Source organism: Mus pahari, chromosome 10, assembly GCF_900095145.1.
Source record: "Mus pahari chromosome 10, PAHARI_EIJ_v1.1, whole genome shotgun sequence".
Lineage (NCBI taxonomy): Eukaryota > Metazoa > Chordata > Mammalia > Rodentia > Muridae > Mus > Mus pahari.
The window spans coordinates 104109215-104115151 of NC_034599.1; positions in this window are offsets into that span (position 1 = coordinate 104109215).

Genomic DNA, 5937 nt, shown 5'->3' on the forward strand with positions numbered 1-5937 from the left:
AAAAAAAAAAAAAAAAAAAAAGAACTTAGGTCATGCAGTAAAGTGTGTGTGTGCACAGAAGTTAGGGCACCCAAACAGTAAATAAATTCTTTCAGATGAAAGTTTTGGATCTGTGTGCAGATAGCCTGTAATCCTAGCAGTCGAGGGAGGCAAGAGGATCAGGAGTTCAGACCATCCTCAGCTTGAGGCCAGCCTGAGCTACAGAACCTTGTCTCGAAAAGTAGAAAGAAGGTGGTTGTTGGGGGTAGGGGCAGGCAAAAGGAGGGAGAGAGAAGGGAGAGGAGATGTAGGGAAGGGAAGGCTAAGAGGCAGCTGTCAGAAGGTCTGCTTAGCTCAGAGCGAGGCCTGAAGTAGTAGTGCCCCACAAAGCACTGAGTAGTCAGACAGGCTGGGGCTCTGATTCCTTCAAGAAACAGAGACTGACTTAGCCAGAGCTTTCAGGAGTGCAGCTAGGAGTGAGAGAAGAAAAGATTTCCCCATCTGGGGTCTCAGCGTGGGCAGGCGTGGAGTCAGACCTCTGGTGACTGGGACCCCCAGCTCTGGGACTAGACTACTGTTGGGAAAGCTAACAAAGGTAGCCATTTCAATCTTTGATCTCTGGGGACTTAACAAAGAAACTGCCTAATGAGGAAAGAGAAAAACAAATGCTGCCATGCCAATATACATTCAGACAAGAATGACAAAAATGAGTGGGATAGTGTGTCACACACCTTTAATCCCAGCACTCAGAAGTCAGAGGCAGACAGAGCTCTGTGAGTTCAAGGACAGTTTGGTCTACAGAGCTAGTTCAGGACAGCCAGGGCTACACAGAGAAACCCTGTCTTCAAGGAAAAAAAATCATAAAAGTAAAAAATTGTAGTGCTTTGCCAGGCATGTTTGGGCATCTTTGGGAGTCTGAGGGAAGGAGTTCAAAGACTGCCTGGGCTACACAGTGAGGCCTCATCTTAGGGAACAACAGGTCTGGGATGTGTGCCTAGTTGATAGAGTGTTTGCTCAATGGGCACAAAGACCTGGATTCAGTCCCTGCCACTCACCACATGAAGCAGATGCAGGCAGGTGACAGATGCAAGAGGATCCGTTCAGTGTCATCCCTAACTACATTGTGAGTACAAGGCTAATCCAGACTGTGTGACATGGTGTCCCACAACAGGGGGAGGGACACACAGGAAGATGCTCAGAGGGTAAAGGCACTTGTCACCAAACCTGATGACCCAAGTTCCCTTCCCAGAAGTCATACTGTAGAATTGGTTCTTCTACTCCTTGTCCTGATACCTGAGCTTGCAAGGGCATGGGGGTTAGGAAGCACATACACACAAATGGATCTCATTTAAAAAAACTTAAGGTCCAGTGCCCAAAGCATAACCTAGCCGTGGATACACTGGAATTCATTAATTTCATGTGTTTTGCCTGAGTGTATGTTTGTAACCACATCTCTGCCTGGTGCCCATGGAAGCCAGAAGAGGGCATCAGATCCCCTGGAACTGTAGTTCTAGACTGTTGTAATCAAAGGGAGATACATACCAAGGAAGCTGAGCTGATAGCCCTAAAATGAATGCCTGTTTTATTCTCAGAGAAATAAGACGAGCTACCCCTCTTTACACAACAAGAATTAGATGTAAGCCGGGCGTGGTGGCACACGCCTTTAATCCCAACACTCGGGAGACAGAGGCAGACGGATTTCTGAGTTCGAGGCCAGCCTGGTCTACAAAGTGAGTTCAGGACAGCCAGGGCTATACAGAGAAACCCTGTCTTGAACCCCCCCCCCCCAAAGAATTAGATGTAAGATCCGATTAGAAACACTGAAAATCAACTCAAAGTGGTGTTACACACCTGTAATCCCAGGTCATCTCAGATTGAGGCAGGAAGTTGAAGCCAGCCTGTGCTATAGGGAGATTCTGTCCAAAGAGAACAGACTAGTCCCAGGTTAAAAATAAGGACTAGCAGATCTCTGGTGAGCACAGGATTGGCAAAAAGCAGCAGAGACAGCTGGAGTGACCTCAGTGCAATGGAGACTCAGACACGCATTCTCAGTTACACTGCTGTGCTGGGCGTGGGGATCAGGACGGTTTACACAATGTGGTGGCAGACACTGAGGTCACTTTGGAAAGGTGTGTGTATTTACTCTGACCCTTAGTGTCCTGATGAACAGTTACATGTGCACACCAAGTGTCGGGCCAGGAATTTCATAGGATCACAATAGCTCATGTGCATACACACTTAAAGCCATTAGGGATACAAAATCTTCCACCAATTGTATGTCTTCCACCAATTCCCTGCTTTACCTTTTCATGGTGGCGCCTGCATTCACCTCCAGTCCCATCTGCCACACTCACCCTCGCTTGTAGCTGGCCATTAATGTATGAAGGGCTCCCGCAAGCTGGAAGGGCATAGAGGCTGGGGGATGGGGGTGATTTAAGCCCAGCACATAGCCCATCACTGAAGAAGCCCCTCAGCCAAGAAGAGAGCAAGGCTGAGACTACTTAGGGCCCATAATTCCCTGTTCTCATATGGCCACTAGGTGGCAGCAGGAGATGCCAGACTGGTAGGCTAGAGCATCATTCAGCAGTGCCTGCTCTCTCCACAGCCACCAACATAGCCTGAATCCCCACCACATGAAGCACTCCTCCCTTTCCCATGGGCCTGTGTTCCTTGTTAAGGAGGTCTTCAGAGATGATCCAGAGTGGAATTCAGGTAATCTGAGCCCAGGACAATGGTGTGACCAGGTCCTGGGAGAGCAGGTCCCAGCCGGTCCCAGGGAGCCATCTGGGTAGAGTCTTCAAGTGTCCTAACCCAAGCACCAACTCGGTCCTGCCAGGCTTACCAGTCTTGTTCCTCTGTGAGCTGGGGAGTGGATTGCATGCATTGCATGCATGGTGTGTGTGTGTGTGTGTGTGTGTGTGTGAGAGAGAGAGAGAGAGAGAGAGAGACAGAGACACACAGAGAGACCTGGAGCTGTGGACCTCCTGCAAGCCTGGCACAGGCAGAAGTGGCATCCTCTCTCCTTGCCCTGAAAACCCTGCTTACTGTTAATCCGGTGAGGTACTGACCTTGCCCACCAAAAGCCCCTGAGTCGGCAGAACTATGCAATGCTTAGTGTGGAAAGACATGCTGGATTCCAGGCTATTTTGTCCTAGACTCAGATCTGGTCTTGGGCTCCTGCAGCTGTGGACCAGGCCGAGTATCCAAGCTGAATCTCCTAGCCCGCCTGCCTCTTCCGTATGTATTTCTGGTTTTCTTTAAATGTTCCCATTACTCAGGCCTCCAGTGGGCACTGAGACAGAAATAAATCCCACAAAGCAGCCCAGCCAGAAGCCGGGAATCCGATTCTCCCTCAAAGGCCGGAAGAGGCCCCTGTGCAGAGCATGCCAGACCACAATGGCCCACACACTCCACATGGCTATGAATATGCCCCCCCTTCATGCACACACACATGTACACACATAGCCTTACATATATCCCACACACAGGCTGGCTTCATACATGTGCATACACAAGTATTGATGTATATGCAAGCATTCAGATGTGCCTCAGACACAGAAATACACACATGTAGTTTTATCATGTGCACATATGCACGCTCATGCACACACTCCCCAAAAGGCTAACAATCAAGAAGTGACCACACACTCTGGGTCCCAAACCCAGCCATCCTCAAGGTAATGGTGGTCAAGAGGAGCCAGGCTAAGGAAGCTGAAGGAGGCTGAAGGAGGCTGGCCCTATGCAGCTTAGGAGGAGAGTGGCCTCATGGGAATCCTGGTCTAAGGCTTCCAGGGCTTCTGAATTTTTAAGAGAAGCTGGAAAGCTGAATTTTTATGTGAAATATCCTGATTTTTAAATGTTGGCTCAAGATGTTGAAAATACTGGGAGAGCCAAACCAAACATGTCTAAGAGCCAAATTCCACCCACAGGCGGCATTCGCAGACCACGGGTACACACACAAACACACACACACACACACAGATCACACGTACACAGACACATACAAACAAAAATAGACACTGACACATAGTCTCTCAGATGCACTAAAAGATAGATATGGCAAAGACATACAGACATAAAAACATGATATAAATATACACCAGCACACATACAGACAGACACAGGTATACATGCCAACAGAACCACAAGCAGACACAAATACAAGTAAATATACAAGTTTACACACACACAAAAATCCATGCACAGTGCACCCTTTTGTCTTAGTGATGTAGGTGATCTTACTGGGGCACGTTGTATATATCAGCATGGCCTTTGGGGACAAGAACCACCGTGTGGGGCTGGAGAGATGGCTCAATGGTTAAGAGCACTGACTGTTCCTCCAAAGGTCCTAAGATCAATTCCTAGAAACCACATGGTGGCTCACACCCATCTGTAATGATGCCCTCTTCTGGTGTGTCTGAAGATAGCGACAGACAGTATACTCATATAAATAAATAAATCTTAAAAACAAAAACAAACAAACAAAAAAACCAAACAGAAAACACTGTGTGGACCACACCAACATCACCCTTTGATTCACAAATGCTGTAGAGTCTGGGTCTAGTTGACTTGGAGGGACAAGCGCTTCAGACATGACTAGCAGCCAGATTCTGGCAAAGAGCCTCCTGTGTTCAGCCATTACAGGGAGTGACTGGATCCGCAGAAGTTGACGAAGGGGCCAAGAGCCCACCTTCTCGTGTCCCGGAAGCCATCCTCCAACCTGGCCTTAAATGTCCCCCTGCCTGCATGACAGTGATGCTGAAATGGGAAGAAGTTGGAGATGATTCACCCTGGAGGCCTTGAGGATTGTCTGCCTGTGCAAGGCAGAGAGACAAAAGCCCAGTCCAGGATGCTGAAACCTATTCTGGGGACATTCGGGAGAGGAAGGCGGGGTTTCTGAGTCCACACAGGTCAAGAAGGCTGAGTGGAGCCTGACCTCTGAGAAGCTGCGGCTCAGAAAGGGTGGCAGCTTGCCCAGGGTAACAGAGCGCATATATATATAGCCATCAGAGGTCCAGGCCCTCCATGCTCTCTTGCTTCTCTGCCTCTCCTGGCCAGTGGGACCAGGCCCGCCAAGCCGAGGTTTACTTCAGCTTGCCGGAGTCACTCTGTGGTTGGCCAAGAAGGCATCAAGGACAAGGAAAGAGCTAGACCTGGAAATTGTTCTGGAAGCCTCACAGCCCTAAGTCTCAGAACCAGTAACCTCTCAGGACCCCGGTGCAAGGCTGTGCCTCTCCACGGTGCTCCGCAGGGCAGCATTCTCTCAGGCCCCTGGGACACAGTGATATCCCCCTTGAACCTTAGTGCCCTCCTCCTGGTCTGCCCTCTGTCACCTCCCTGGGGTGAGGACTCTCGTGACCCGCCCACTGCAGCCTGCAGGCCAGGTGTCCTATACGGTCTTGAGTGGTGCTTGCAGGCTGAGGGTGGGCAGCAATGGAATCCGAAGTCCCACGATCCCATTCTGAGCTGGCAGCTGTAGGCTTAGCCTCCACCAGAGGCCAGAGCTGTGTGTCTTCTTCCCTCAGAGTGGATGTTACTTCCAAAGGGTCTTTAGACTCTTCGGGTGCTCTCATTGCTGGTTCTGAGGAGGGGCCCAGAGGGGGGCAGAGCCTCTTGGCATGTTCAAGGCAGGTTAAGAGCTAAACCTGGCCACTTCACTGACCAAATCTAGCTCCTGTGGGTCCTGTGAGGTGCCTGGATAGGGGACGACGGAAGCAATGGATGGGGGTCTCCTCCCTGTCTACTCACTGGCCAGCCTGGGTCTGTTTATGTGTTCCCTGTGGCTTGGCTGGGCTGTGGGGCCTTGCAGGGAAAAGTGACCACCTGGCTCCAGTGGCTGTTCAAGGCAAACAGGGCCCTGACCATCTGCCAGGCCTTCTGAGGGCTCCCACTTCTGCCAACACCTGGACAGCCCAGGCGAGGCTTTGGGGGGGGGGGGTTCTCTGAGTGAAAGCCAGT